This window comes from Rutidosis leptorrhynchoides, chromosome 3, assembly GCF_046630445.1.
Source record: "Rutidosis leptorrhynchoides isolate AG116_Rl617_1_P2 chromosome 3, CSIRO_AGI_Rlap_v1, whole genome shotgun sequence".
Lineage (NCBI taxonomy): Eukaryota > Viridiplantae > Streptophyta > Magnoliopsida > Asterales > Asteraceae > Rutidosis > Rutidosis leptorrhynchoides.
Genome location: NC_092335.1, coordinates 534283801 through 534299674, shown reverse-complemented (window position 1 = coordinate 534299674; position 15874 = coordinate 534283801). Strand labels below are relative to the sequence as shown.

Below are 15874 nucleotides of genomic sequence, written 5' to 3'. Positions count from 1 at the left end.
TCATCTTTTCCATTCGTCTTTCGAAAGCATCTATTTTTGCGGAAACGGAATCAAAGTCATGGCTAGAATCGGCTCTAGCCGCTTTAGATGAATGAAAGATATCTTTTTCTTGGTGCCACTCATGTGAGTGGGAGGCTGTGTTATCAATAATTTTGTGAGCTTCGATTGCGGTTTTCTTCATAATAGAACCACCAGCTGCTATGTCGATGTCTTTTCGTGTAGCAATGTCGATACCTTGGTAGAATATTTGTACTATTTGATAAGTATCTAAACCATGTTGCGGACATCCTCTCAACATCCTTCCGAATCTTGTCCATGCCTCATATAACGTTTCATTTGGCTTTTGCACGAACGTGGCAATTTCTCCTTGAAGTCTCACGGCTTTAGATGCCGGAAAGAATCTTTGAAGAATTTTCTCAACTAAAATATCCCATGAGTCAATCGTTCCTTCAGGTAACGATTCTAACCAATCTTTGGCTTCTCCTTTTAAAGTCCATGGGAACAACATAAGATAAATAGTTTCATCCTCAACTTCTCGGATTTTAAATAGATTACAAATCCTATTAAAAGTTCGAAGATAGTCGTTTGGATCTTCTTTTGTTGTACCACCAAATTGGCACTGATTGGTGATCATGTGTAGGATTTGTCCTTTGATTTCAAAATCTGATGCTCTAACATCTGGCTGATTAATGGCGTGACCTTGGCCCGTGCGTGTGGCTCTCATTCGGTCTTCCATACTTTGAGGTTTCGTTACTTCCATAATTGAATTTGTTGAATCCGAATCACTAGAAGATTCTGATTTAACTATTTGTGGTTCAGGAGGAATGATTAGTGGTTCAGGATCTTGGAATTGTCCTTGAATATCATCCGGATTCTCAGTTGTGAAGTCGGGTTCAAAAAATGGATTATCGGAAATTTGAGTTGGAGAACTTGTTCGACTAGATGATGATTCTAAAGAAAAATCAACGGCAACAATATTGGCTAGATGCCTTGATCGAGTTACAGGTGGTGAACGTATGAAAGGTGGTGAACGTCTTGCTCGGTGCATTCACTGAATATCCTATTAGTTATAAAAATAAAAATTATATAAGTTATCAAATTAATAGACTTTTCTGATTTTGCCCACGTTTCGAATAGCCAATAGATGCAGCAGGTAGCCAGGACCCTTTAAATCGGAAGCCCACAACTCGCCACTAACAAATCCAACTATTACTACGAACCAGAAAATTTGGATGTCTATCAATTTAATCGCTTAAAATAATTTTTCGTTTGAAATTTTAGAGAAGAAATAGAAAATTCTATGTCCTAAAAACTAGAGCGTCGAGAAATAAGAAAGAAAAAGATTGCGTCGAAAAACGTCGAAAAAATAAAAGGTCGAAAAATAAAAATAAGAAAGTAGCGCGTCGAAACTTAAAAGGGATTCTAAACGAAAAACGGCAATTACTTAAAATGATACTAAAATCTTAACACGGCGTCGCAAAATTTTAAGCCACCTAAATCTTAGTCTAAAGAAAAAGCACTTAAGGGATTTTACGGCAAAGCCTAAAAATCTAAAAGTATAAAAATAACTATGGCAAAACTAAACTTAATACTAAAAGTTGTAACTAGAGTCTAAAAATCTAAAGGTAATAAGACTTAAAATAAATATATATATATATTTTTAATTTTATAGACAAAATCTTAAAAATATATATATATATATATATTTTTTAAAATTTTTTTAAAAAAAATTTATTTTTATATTTTTTTTAACTTTTTTTAACGATTTTAATATTTCTTTTTTAAGGATTTTAAATTTTTTTTTTAAATTTTTTTTTCTTTTTTTTCAAGAAATTAATAATTTTTTTATTATTTTTTTTAAATTTTTTTAACTCATTTACTATTCATGAATAGTAAATGAAACGAAATTAATTAATTTACTATTCACATGAAAGAGACATGATAGAAATTATTAATTATAAGTTACATAATATACCCCTGAAGTATTTAATAAATACGACTTTTTAAAACTTTACGATACAAATTTGATTCAAAATTATTATTATATTATTATATTTTATTTCAATATTATTATATTATTATATTTTATTTCAATATTATTATATTATTATATTTATTAAATTATTATATTTAAATTAATATATCTTTAATCAATCAAAAACTAAAAAAAAAAAAAACTTAAATACCCCGTGAAGACACAAAAAGTGTCCCCGGCAGCGGCGCCAAAAACTTGATGTGTTCTAGAGGGTGTGTATGAAACGGCTATCAGTTTTATATTTATTTACTACAGGAAATCACCTAAATTAAACTAAAACACAAAAGGCAAGTATACCTATCGTGTAATAATATAGCTAAGGTAAAGTCCGGGAGGTCGATCCGTGGACACTATTATTGGGTGTCTTACTAGGTCAAATTAGTTAATTAAGTAGTTAAACTAGATATAGTAATTATAGGTAACTTTGGGGGAATTTACCGTTTAATGACCGGTTTGTCGATTTTATATTTTAAGCGTACAGATAAATGACGATAATTAAAGTGCGTAAAATAAATAACAATATTAAAATGACAATAAATAAAATTGCGAGTAAACGAAAGTACGATGAGAAATACAATAAAAGAATTATGCTTATTTAAACTTTCGTAATCATGATGTTTGACGTTTTGATTTTAATTTATTACTCTGAGTTAATTGTCATTTGTCCTGGTTTATTTGATACGTCTATCTGTTTTTGTCCATAATAGTCCATCGGTCATAAATATAAAGTGCGAGTGCCCTCGTCAAATTACCCTTATACCCGAAGTCAAATATTCCAACTGATTAAGGATTTAAACTGTGACGCAGTTATCACTTCTGTCAACAATTACACCAGTTATCACTGTATGTAATCCACCCATGTTTTAATTAGTTTATGAATATTAATTCATCCACTTGATCAGAATGAATAATCAATTACCCAACCCAATTGATTAATTAAATGATTATAACAGATTCCATATGAACGTCACTAAATAGGACAACCATAATCATTATTAATTATTAGGTTAATTAATTTGAAGATAGGTTCGACAGACTCCAATGAGTTGTCACTCAATTAGACAATACCCCCCATCTATTAATAGTCAATAGTCCAATTTCCACAAGTGTCGATCTTTTGTCCAAACCCCAATTATGGTACAAAATTCAATAACCCCATCTTAATATTTAGTCCAACATCACGATTACTTCGGCTCAAATAAGCATAATAATAACTTAGTTACGAGACATTAATTTAAAAAGGAAGAACATAGCTTGTAGTGGTGAATAATCGCGTAGCGTTACACGGACAGAGTTCCGACTTTAAAACCCGTAAAACATTTCTTACAATAACTCAATTATTATTAAACTTAAATTAAAATTATAATTATAAATATAAATTACATATATATATATATATATATATATATATATATATATATATATATATATATATATATATATATATATATATATATATATATATATATATATATATATATATATATATATATATATATAGAAAGAAGATTGGAAAAAGGTGTATCTTTCTTCATTCTCCGTAGTCTCGTTTTATAGGCAAATGTTGATTTGAAATTTTCACTTATGACCCCTTAACTATGCTCAATTAACAACTTTTTATTATTTATTATTATTCTTATTATGAATTATTTAAATATTATATTATATTCTTGTGCATAGTTGACTTGTACTTTCAGCTCCGTTGCGTCGAGCGTTGAAACTTGGTTCATGTCTTGGTTCCGGATTTTCGAACGCCTTTTCGTATAATTTAATATCTTGTACTTTGCGTTTTGCGGCTCGTACTTTTGTAATTTTGAGACGTTTCTCATCAATAAATTGAACCATTTGGATTGTACTTTGTACTTTTTAGCTTTTTGGTCATTTGCGTCTTCAAATCGTCAAATCTGCCTTTTGTCTTCACCTTTTATTATTTAAACGAATATCACTTGTAAATAGAACAATTGCAACTAAAATCTTGTCTTTCTTGAGGGATAATGCTATGAAATATGTGTTCGTTTTTAGCATTATCAGTGCCCATATCTTCATGAAACTTTTCCCAAAACCTAGATGTGAAACGGGTATCTCGATCCAATATAATAGATATAGGAACCCCGTGTCTCGCTATCACCTCCTTGATAAACAACTTAGCCAAAGTCTTCGATGATATCGCTTCCCGAATGGGAAGAAACAAGGCACTCTTCGTCAATCGATCAACTATTACCCAAATCGAGTCGAATTGGGTTCTCGCCGTCTTTGGTAACTTTGTGATGAAATCCATGGTAATGTGCTCCCATTTCCATTTCGGGATTTCTAACGGTTGTAACTTACCATACGGCTTTTGGTGTTCGGCTTTCACTTGAAAACACGTGACGCATTGTTCAACATACTTAACAACATCACGTTTCATGCCCGGCCACCAATACTCTTTCCTCAAATCAAGATACATTTTTGTCGCGCCCGGGTGAATGGAATACTTTGACTTATGTGCTTCATCAAGTAGCACTCGTCAATGATCACCCATTTTAGGCACCCACAATCTTCCTTGAAAAGATAACAAACCATGCGGACCTAAGGTAATAAACTCCGTTTGTCCCACGATTCGTTCCTCATGCTTATTGTTAACAAAAGCTTCGATTTGAGTCTCGCCTAGATTTACAAGGAAATCGTTAGTAATAATCATGCGTAACGATCCTACTCGTATCGCCGGATGTTGAATCTTTCGACTTAATGCATCCGTGACCACACTCGCCTTACCCGGATGATAAAGTATTTCACAATCATAGTCTTTCACCACATCCATCCATCTACGTTGACGATAATTCAAATCTCTTTGATCAAAAAGATGTTTCAAACTCTAGTGATCCGAATAAATCGTACACTTAACACCATACAAGTAATGGCGCCAAATTTTCAACGCATGAACAACCGCCGCCAACTCAAGATCATGAGTCGGATATCTCGTTTCGTGTTCCTTTAATTGTCGGGAGGCATACGCGATGACTTTACCTCTTTGCATTAGAACACACCCGAGCCCATATAAAGACGTGTCACAATAAACCTTCATGTCTTCTACCCCTTCCGGCAATACTAACACCGGAGCTTGACATAACTTCTCTTTTAACAATTGAAAGGCAATTTCTTACTCGTTCTCCCAATTAAATCTTGCGTTCTTTCTCGTCAATTTCATCAATGGAGAAGCAATCTTGGAAAAGTCTTGGATAAACCGACGATAATAACCGGCCAACCCTAGAAAACTTCGGATTTCCGTAGGTGTAGTCGGTCGTCCCCAACTCTTTACTGTCTCTATCTTTCCCGGATCTACTTGAATACCATTTTCGTTCACAATATGGCCAAGGAATTGAACTTCCCTTAGCCAAAATTCACATTTGGAGAATTTAGCATACAACTTCTCCTTCCGCAACGTCTTTAACACGCACCGCAAATGATGTTCATGTTCCTTCATACTCTTCGAATAGACAAGTATGTCGTCAATGAACACAATTACCGACTTGTCGAACATAGGTTGGCACACTCGGTTCATAAGATCCATGAATGCCGCCGGTGCATTCGTAAGACCAAAATGCATTACTACGAATTCAAAATGCCCGTAACGATTTCGAAAAGCCGTTTTCTCAATATCTTCCTCACGGACCCGCATTTGGTGATAGCCGGACCGTAGGTCGATTTTAGAGAAATACGTTGCACCTTGGGTTTGGTCAAACAAATCGTCAATCCGAGGCAATGGATAACGATTCTTTATAGTCACTTTGTTCAACTCCCGATAATCGATGCACATCCGCATACTACCATCCTTCTTCTTTACGAATAAAACCGGAGCGCCCCATGGCGAAGCACTCGGTCGAATAAAACCCTTCTCAAGTAACACTTGGGTTTGATTTAACAACTCTTGCATTTCCATCGGCACTAAACGATAGGGAGTTTTAGCAATGGGAGTAGCACCCGGAACCAACTCAATGCGAAATTCAACTTTTCTTTCCACCGGAACACCCGGTAACTCATCCGGAAACACTTCTTCGAATTCATTAACCACCGGAATTTCATGAATGGGTGGTGGCTCATCACGAGTATCAACAACATGGGCAAGAAAAGCCATGCCCCCACTAACAAGGAAACGACGTGTCCGTGCAAAAGTGCATATCGGCACAAGTCTTCTTCGCTTATCGCCATGAATAATTAACTCTCCCCCACTAAGGGTTTTCACACGAATAGATTTTTCATGGCATACAATATCGGCTCTATTATGATCGAGCCAATCCATACCAACCACGATATCAAAATCACCCAAAGTCATCGGAACGAGATCAATTTTAAAGTTTTCGGCACCAAACACAACATTACAATTTTTACACACATCAACCACTAGCACCGTCTTACCATCCGCTATTTCAACTTCTATCAGACGACTTAACTTAGCTAACGGTTTATTAAGTTTAGGCACAAATTTCGGTGACACAAACGACAAGTTTGCACCACTATCAAAGAGTATCCTTGCCTGATTAGAATTAACCATGAAAGTACCTGAGACAACTTCTTTAGATTGCCTGGCTTCCTCATTGGTCATCAAATAATTGTGACCCCTAGCCGTACCCGCCGCCTTCTCTTGCCGCTTAACATTATCGTTGTGCAAATCGGGACACTCCGGCCTCTTGTGCCCCTCTTTATTACAATTAAAACAAACGATTTTGTTGGAAGATGAGTTCGTTCAATCACGGGCCAAGTGCCCTTGTCGACCAAAATTGTAGCACGTGGGCCCAAAACTCTTAGAAGCCCCCTTTTTCACACTACTGACGCTCTCGGTCACACTTTTACTCTTCTTGTTCGAGTGGCTAGTAGCTTCAAATTTTCATTTGCCAAAGGTGAAGTCACTCTTTCTTTGAGCAAGCGACTCAAAACCCTTAGCGATATCAAATAGCTCATCAAAAGTCTTCGCCGAATTCCTACTAATCCTTTCTTGATAGTTATCATTCAAGGTTCGGTAGAAATCTTCTTTCAACATATGATCGTTCCCGTCATACTCCGGGCAAAATTGGGTCTTTGATAAGAAAGTGGAGTTGAGAGTGTTCAAATCCATTGACCCTTGCCTTAAAGTACGTAACTCGTCCTTAAGCTTTGAAAGATCGGCCGAAGTTCGGTACTCCTTGAAAAATTCTTCTTTAAACTCGTCCCACGTCAAACTCATACTTTGTTCTTCGCCACAAAGTCAGATTTTCGCGTCCCACCACAACTTGGCATCACCTCTCATCATGCTACTACCAAACCTCGTCTTTTTAACGAGAGGGCACTCACTAGTATGAAAAGCCCCCTCTATATCAGAGATCCATCGAGCACTCTTGAGTGGGTCTCGCTCACCTTCAAAGGTGGGAGGTTGAGCATCTTTGAAGTTTTTATAGTGGAAATCTCGCCTTCCAGCGTTATCCTCTTTAAGAATAATCTTAACTTGTTCCTTGACTAGATTGACTACTTGTTCGTCAATCGAATCCAAGAACATCTTCTTAACATCCTCTAAGAAGGCTGCATGACGCCTTTGCATAATGGCCTCAACCTTGGCCGTAAACTCGACATCCTCGCTCGTACCCCCTTCATTGTTCTCGGATCCGTTTCTCGTCATCATACTATAAAACGGAAAAGATTAAGCAACGAAATGAAAGGACTTAACACATATGTATATACATATACACCACACTACCCCATCTTGATCAACAATCGTCGTACATCGCTTGTTTGACACGATTTGAACCCGTAACAATGGTAGCTAATCATTGTTACGCGAGCACGTCGCATTAACTTGCTAGTACAACGTCTATCTCGCTTGATGATTGCTAACACAACACAAAACAATTAGCGCAAGGTTAGTTCACATAAACCTAAGCACTAATCAACTCCCGGTCCGACCCGTCTCCTACAAGTCCCGCATAAAGCACATACACAAATAAATCTAAGTCTAGGCACCTATCTCAAGTCGCCTAAATCCCTTAGACCAAGCTCTGATACCACTTGTAACAACCCAAACCAATAACCAACCGATTACGCGAAACAAAATTTTTTTTTATTCAGAAGAGTTCGCCACGCGCACCACCTCAGGGTGCGCGGCGCGCACATGCCCAATTCAGTTCTGTCCGGTTTTGTCAATTTTCAAATAAAGATCTCCCACTTCCCGATATATTTAGACGAAACGCTTTTCACAACATGTTATAATGGTTAAAACTAACACGATTCAATAATAAAATAAGTTTTACGAAACCGGGCCCACATATGCCGTAATACGAGTTTCGTACAAAAATATGAGTTTCGACTACACTAGTTTAAATTCCAAACGACACTATGAGCATGGTGTTTGGGGGTTAAACTACCCAAATCTCGGTCGAACTCCAAAAGCTATAACATCCAAAAGCGTCCCCTAACAAACAAACGGGATCTCTAATCCGTATGAATGCCCTTACCCTTGTCTCCGCCTGAGCCTATAAAAAGATAAACAACGAGAGGGTAAGCAAAGCTTAGTGAATTCAATAATTATTCTCATATATATATAATATACCTACTTGCAATCACTTACACATATACCGCAAACACGCTAGCAATACAATTAGCATACCATCTCATATACAAAGCTAATAATCTCCAACAAACCACAACTAGCGTAATCAATAACATATAATCGACATAATACAATATACTATAAAACAAAACACAACCATGGTTAACCATTCTTGCGTCATGGTGCTACCGGCTCTTTGGTTCACACCATACGCATCGGTTATGATGCTATCAGCTCCTTGGTTAACATCACAATCCGAGTCATACTCGCGTTAAAGTGCTACCGGCTCTTTGGTTCACACTCTAACAACTCGTGCCGTAGTGCTACCGGCTCATTGGTTCAAACTACAACACACGTACTATAACGCTACCGGCTCTTTGGTTCACATCATAGCACAAACGCACATACTATGGCACTACCGGCTCTTTGGTTCATACCATAGCATACAAATAAATACATTATATACATACGCATATAATTATTCCACTCACCTTAACGCTTCGGTGAATGTTTTATACTTCGGCAAGCTTCAAGGCAAAGTACCTAATACAATAAGTACTCAATCAACACACAAACTAGTTGGATTAAATACCAACAATTCACTTATGTGCATTTAATGACTTAAATGCATTAAATGCCCCATTATCGCCAAAACCATCCCATTAAGGTCAAGACCATCATAAATCACTCAAAGCTAGTGATTAAGATCCCACAACACTAACTAATACACAATAAGGGTATTTCATACCCATTTTTCCCAACTAGGTCAATCATTAACATTTTGACCATTTTAAAACCAACACACCCATTTTCTAAATAACTAGGTGTGCTAGTAATTAACTAACCAACTAAGACACACAAACACATTTATCATTTCAAAACCCTAGGTTAGTCAACTTTGAGTCCTCATGACTCAATTTTACCCAAGAACACCCAAAATCACCAAATATGGGTTTTATGTTCATCACTAACCCAAACCCTAACCCTTAGACAAATTAAAATAAGGAAATCAAGATTAGAGCATACCACTACAACCAAAACGTAGCTAGAGAGGAGATGGACACCTTTAGAACTCGAGCTAAGACCCAAAACTAGCTCCTCCTTCCTTGGATTGAGCTCTCTCTAAAATTGAAGTGGAAAGGATAAGGTTGTTGATAATGGAGTTATGACTCTCCGAAAACTAACCTACTGGCCTTAAACTCGCCCACAAGTGAAATTACCAAAAAGCCCATCAAAATATCTAATTAAAATAAGCAGAACCCGGCTACAGTGGACAGTGCGCCACGTGCACCAATAGGTGTGCGCTAGCGCACTTTGCCCAGCTCAGCTTCTGACCTCAGTTTTAATACACAATGTTACCCACGCTTCATGTACTCTATTTACAGCTCTGTATAATAAATATTAGGGTCTTACAGCAACGGAGATGATAAACACTAGGTTTGACTTGCGAACAATACCCACGAACATTACCCATAACCTCCATAGCTATAACCCATATTTTCCTTAGTTCTATTCCGCTTGAAAAGCTTGTTTCGAAATCGTTCGGGCATTAACTCGTCGTAATATTTTATGTATAATAATACTCCTAACTATAAGATTAATAATAATATTAATCTTAATTTTAATATTAATAATAATAATAATAATAATAATAATAATAATAATAATAATAATATAAATATAATTATAATACAGAGTAAGAATGGATAGATAGATTAAAGAATGAATCGAGAGCAGAAGGCTCGTGCCTTTTATAGGCTTTTTCTGATTTTTGCAGCTCCGCGATCGTGGAGTTTTTGTGCCTTTCAGCTCCACGATCGCGAAGGTGCTCATTTCCAGCTCACACATTTTTGTTCACTAGCTTGTCGACATAATTTTATATTTATATATAATATATATAATTTATTTTAATTAATTATATATTATATTATATTCTCGTGCATAGTTGACTTGTAACAATAGCTCCGTTGTCTTGTACGTTGATGCCCGGTTTATATCTCGGTTCCGGTTTTTCGAACGTCCTTTCGTACGCTTAGAAAACTTGTACTTTACATTTCGTGACTCGTACCTTTGTCAAAATATAGACTTACATTACCAATAACCATATTACCCGAAATGTATCTCGTACGTTCAAGTGTTTTGGTCATTTTCTTCTTTAAATTACCTTCTCGTTATTTATTAAAATACATTTGATAATATATTAAGTTTTTATAACAAATCGTTTTAAATCTAAATTTATATTATATTTTATCACTTTGTAAAATATATATATATATATATATATATATATATATACATATCTATTTACATATAATTTGTTCGTGGATCGTAGAGCACAGTCAAAGAATAATTGATTACATGAATATAGTTCCAAAACTTTTGAGACTCAGCATTACAGACTTTGCTTATCGTGTCGAAATCATTTAAAGATTAAGTTTAAATTTGGTCAAAAATTTCCGGGTCGTCACAGTACCTACCCGTTAAAGAAATTTCATCCCGAAATTTGATTGGGATCATCATGGCTGACAATAAGTATGTTTTCATGACTCATATGAGTTGAAAATTAGGGTTTTATCATCATTGAGTAATATGAATGAAACAATTCGTTTATGTGAAGAGTACGAGTGAAGCTATCACAAAAGTTTGAGATAGAGATTTAACTTTTGATGTAGTCCCGGTGGATTTCCGAATTTCAAGGAATTTAAAGATAATCCTTGAGATCCATAATAGATTTGATTCTCTGGTAATCAAGGAAATTATGATCCTCTTTGATTAAATGCGGTAATCTGCCTCGATTGCTAGGTCTGATATTTCGCTATAAATTGACCTCTTCCGTTCCATTATTTTCTCCACCTCTATACTTTCTTCCTTAATTCATACTTTAAAGTATTCGTCAATATGCTCCATCCAGTTCTGATTCTTGATATACTCCTAACTTTCATATCTGTCATTCTTCTTTTTCATCTACCGCCGAAAGAATCTATTTACTTCTACTATACTCTTAGTTTTATAGTGTTTTTAGTTCTCCCGTGTCTTTATATTGTTATATGCATCGATATACATGATTTGTAATTTCTGAGTTGTTGTTGAGCTTTATGTCTTCCCTTATATTTCGATGTCTCTGCTTTTGTCTTTCTATAATCATTTACATCCATTTCTTTTTGCTGCAATTTATACTCCCATTTCTATTTCGGAGCTTCATGCTTTTGTTTTCTCTTCGCAAGTAATGGTCCAGAATTTGTAGGTATGGAGTTTCGAATGAACATGGCTAATGTTCTAAGAGAGAAATTGTAATAGCACGATCTTGATTGGTTAAATTACCAGAATTCAAGAGAAAAGATAGAACTATCAAGAAATTATGTTCTTGATATGTTTATATACCAGATAGAGTGTAAGAGTCTTGTAACATGGCACATGATGACGTTATGATCTGTGAATCATCACGTTCCATTAGAAACTCAGCATGACTTACTGTAATATAATCACGTTGATCAAGTGTCATTATATTATACTAACTCATGCTTCAGTTCCCAACACTGCTTCAAAAACATCCATTTTTTGATTTTTTTTTTCAGAGTTTAGAAACTAAAATAGTTTCTTTTATGATGTAACATAGATAGCACGAAGAAATAAATAATTTCGGATAATAATAGTTATGAAGATATCTTCAGAAATATCGAAGATATTTATAATGAAAGATATGATGATATCTTAGAATTTCTAATATCGAAGGATGATGAAGAAGATTTGTTCGTAAAGGTTTAGAGTCAGGAGCAAGGTATTCGTTAATGACTTCGGCAGATACTGAATCATTTGGATTCTTTGAAGGCAGGTTTAGTCTTTGTGATTTATCCACAGCCTCCTTCATGGTTTGCTCAATCCATTTTCCAGTTCTAACCCTTTTCTTTTTCTAAGCTTTGCCAACACACTATTCTTTATCATCAAACTTTTGGCTGTTAAGGTCATTTACAGTTTTTGCTGCTTCATCAGCATTTTTCCAAAATTCGGAGAACTAGTTCGCAGTTTAGGGTGCTTTTCAGAAACTTCACATTCAAAGTGTGTAAGTCTAGGAGATAGACGTTGTATGTACATATATAACTGTTGGTGTAGAATTGTTGGGAAATTCGAGAATAATGATTGAAGCTTTTTGGTATGACAATTACCGTTACAAGATGCAGATGAGTACATGATAGGGTTTCAATGAATATAATGATTTTTCGGAAAGTTAAAGATCAATGATGTTGCTGGTATGGTGGAATATAATCTTAATTTTAATAATAATAATAATAATAATAATAATAATAATAATAATAATAATAATAATAATAATAATAATAATAATAATAATAATAATATAAATATAATTATAATACAGAGTAAGAATGGATAGATAGATTGAAGAATGAATCGAGAGCAGAAGGCTCGTGCCTTTTATAGGCTTTTTCTGATTTTTGCAGCTTCGCGATCGTGGAGTTTTTGTGCCTTAAAGCTCCCCGATCGTGAAGGTACGCATTTCCAGCTCACACATTTTTGTTCACTAGCTTGTCGACATAATTTTATATTTATATATAATATATATAATTTATTTTAATTAATTATATATTATATTATATTCTCGTGCGTAGTTGACTTGTAACAATAGCTCCGTTGTCTTGTACGTTGATGCCCGGTTATATCCCAGTTCCGGTTTTTCAAACGTCCTTTCCTACGCTTAGAAAACTTGTACTTTACGTTTCGTGACTCGTATCTTTGTCAAAATATAGATTTACATTACCAATAACCATATTACCCGAAATGTATCTCGTACGTTCGAGTGTTTTGGTCATTTGCTTCTTTAAATCACCTTCTCTTTATTTATTAAAATACATTTGATAATATATTAAGTTTTTATAACAAATCGTTTTAAATCTAAATTTATATTATATTTTATCACTTTGTAATATATATATATATATATATATATATATATATATATATATATATATATATATATATATATATATATATATATATATATATATAGATACATATATATATACATATCTATTTACATATAATTTGTTCGTGAATCGTAGAGCACAGTCAAAGAATAATTGATTACATGAATATAGTTCCAAAACTTTTGAGAATCAACATTACAGAATTTGCTTATCGTGTCGAAATTATTTAAAGATTAAGTTTAAATTTAGTCAAAAAATTTCATGTCGTCACATATGTGTTATGCCTAATCTTGGTTAATTTGTCATTAAGATGTCATTAGGCGTAAATAACCACAATTAGTGTTTTTATGACCAAAACTCAATTGAGTATGGAGAAGACATCTATTCTAAGCATGTTGAGAAATGTTTCATAAATTATAGATGTCGGGAACTAGTCAAACTTTATTTGGTCAAAATTGGTAACAGAGAAAATTGCGGTCGCACTGCGGTTGACCGTGGTGGCGACCGTGCAACTTGTTTTCGTAAAACTGCGTTGCAATTCAGTTTGGGGTTTTACGGTTGACTATGCGGTCGACCGTACCTCGACCGTGTGTTTAGCTGAACTTTTAATTTCATTCTTGAAGCTATGTTTGACTTGGTCGTTTGCAAGATAAAGTATGGATTAGTGACCTTGCGTGTTTTATGTTAAGATGTCAGTCATCACTTATGCATATATATGTGTCATCATCAAAACATATTCTCTGGTTAATCATCATACTTAAGTTTGTCGTTTATTTCATTAACCAACATTATCCCTCTTTTTGATGATGACAAACATACAAGTGATGAGGAACATTTTGCTATAAATACGCAAGTGTTAACAATCACTTGTATCCATCTTTCTCCCCTTTTGTCGAAGCAAAAAGGTTAGCTCCCGTATAACTAAGCTCTCCCTTAGAGCAAAACTCCCCATTTAATTTTGCACGTTGGAAAAACATTTATTAAAACATAACAAGTACACATTTTATTCAAGTTACATACTAAGCACAGATATCTCATACATAGATAATACATGGAAGTCAAAAGAAGTTCAATTATCATGATGAGAGGAGTGACCCTTGTCCTTGTCCTCAAGTCATGATAATCTTCGACCAAGTTTCAGAATGTTTCCATGAATTACACTGTTTTGTCCCTGTGTTGAAAGAGAACAAAAGTTGGGTGGATTTTCAAGAGGAGGTTCTTGAATCTGCTTGGTTGAAGCTTTGCATATTGGATATGAAGAGACTTGAATGGAATGGTGAAACGGAGATGTCATTCCAACATATGCGAATAGCTTGGTCAGATGGAGACCATACGGAAGTGACACATGGGAATGTTGAGCTGCATGTTGCATTCTTGATGCCATGAAGTGTGCAACATTTACCTTAGTGGAGTTCAGGAGACACCATATGAAGGTGACTTCATTTACATCCAGTCGATCCAGTAGTTCCCCTTTTCGTAAACATTTGCAGTGATGTTCTGTTGCCAAAGATCATATGTTGATGCAAGATGTTGACAAAGGAATCCATCCTTTTTGATGTATTCGGGTCTAAGAGTTCCGTTGCACATAATATCTAGTGCATTGTCTCTCTTTACCCATTCAGGAAATTCATTGAACGAATTTGGTTCTAGAAAGAATGTTCGACCTTCATTCGAAACATGCATAATATTTCTAAATTCTTTAAGCGTTAATGAATAACTTCTTCCATAAAGAGAAAATGAGATTTTCTCATTATTGTGTGAGAATTGAAAATTCTCATAGAATTCATTGATGTGAAGAGGATAGAGTGAACCTCTTAGATTAAGAAAAGCCCCCACTTGATGTTTGAGAAGCTTTCAAGAGAGTATGTAGTAAGATTATGTGTAAGAACTTCTCTTCCTTCAACAATAGACCTCATTGTGAACAACTTTTGCTTTGCAAAGAAATGTGTGGGTGTGAATTTGTTGAATGTATTTGCTTTAATAGACCAATGATGAATGTTGTCTAGCAAACTTTAATGAGGTAGGTAGCTAAATTGAGAGCACTTTGACAGAGATATCAATTTGTCCTTTTGCAATCTATTGATCATTGAATTTGTGTAAGAGTGTTAGGACAAATCAATTCTGTCAGATGTTCTGCGGTCGAACCACGGTCGAAGCAGCCGTACAGTGACAGATTTATATTTTTGCATGGGTATACAAGCAAAGCTATTTTAAGCACACAATAAACACAACATTATTAATTATCTTACACATAATTGTTTAGTGCTAACATTTAAGCACTTCACAGAGTACACAAATAGAGATCATTATCCCAAACACACAAGTTATGACCTACTGTAAGAA

The 15874-nt window shown here is 34.9% G+C and overlaps 1 non-coding gene across 1 annotated transcript; it reads left to right on the top strand.

Moving 5' to 3' along the window:
- The first annotated feature begins 269 nt into the window (after positions 1 to 269).
- LOC139903178 (small nucleolar RNA R71) lies at positions 270 to 376 on the top strand. The gene has a single exon (XR_011778020.1). It is a non-coding gene; the product is annotated as a small nucleolar RNA R71 (small nucleolar RNA).
- Positions 377 to 15874: the final 15498 nt, after the last annotated feature.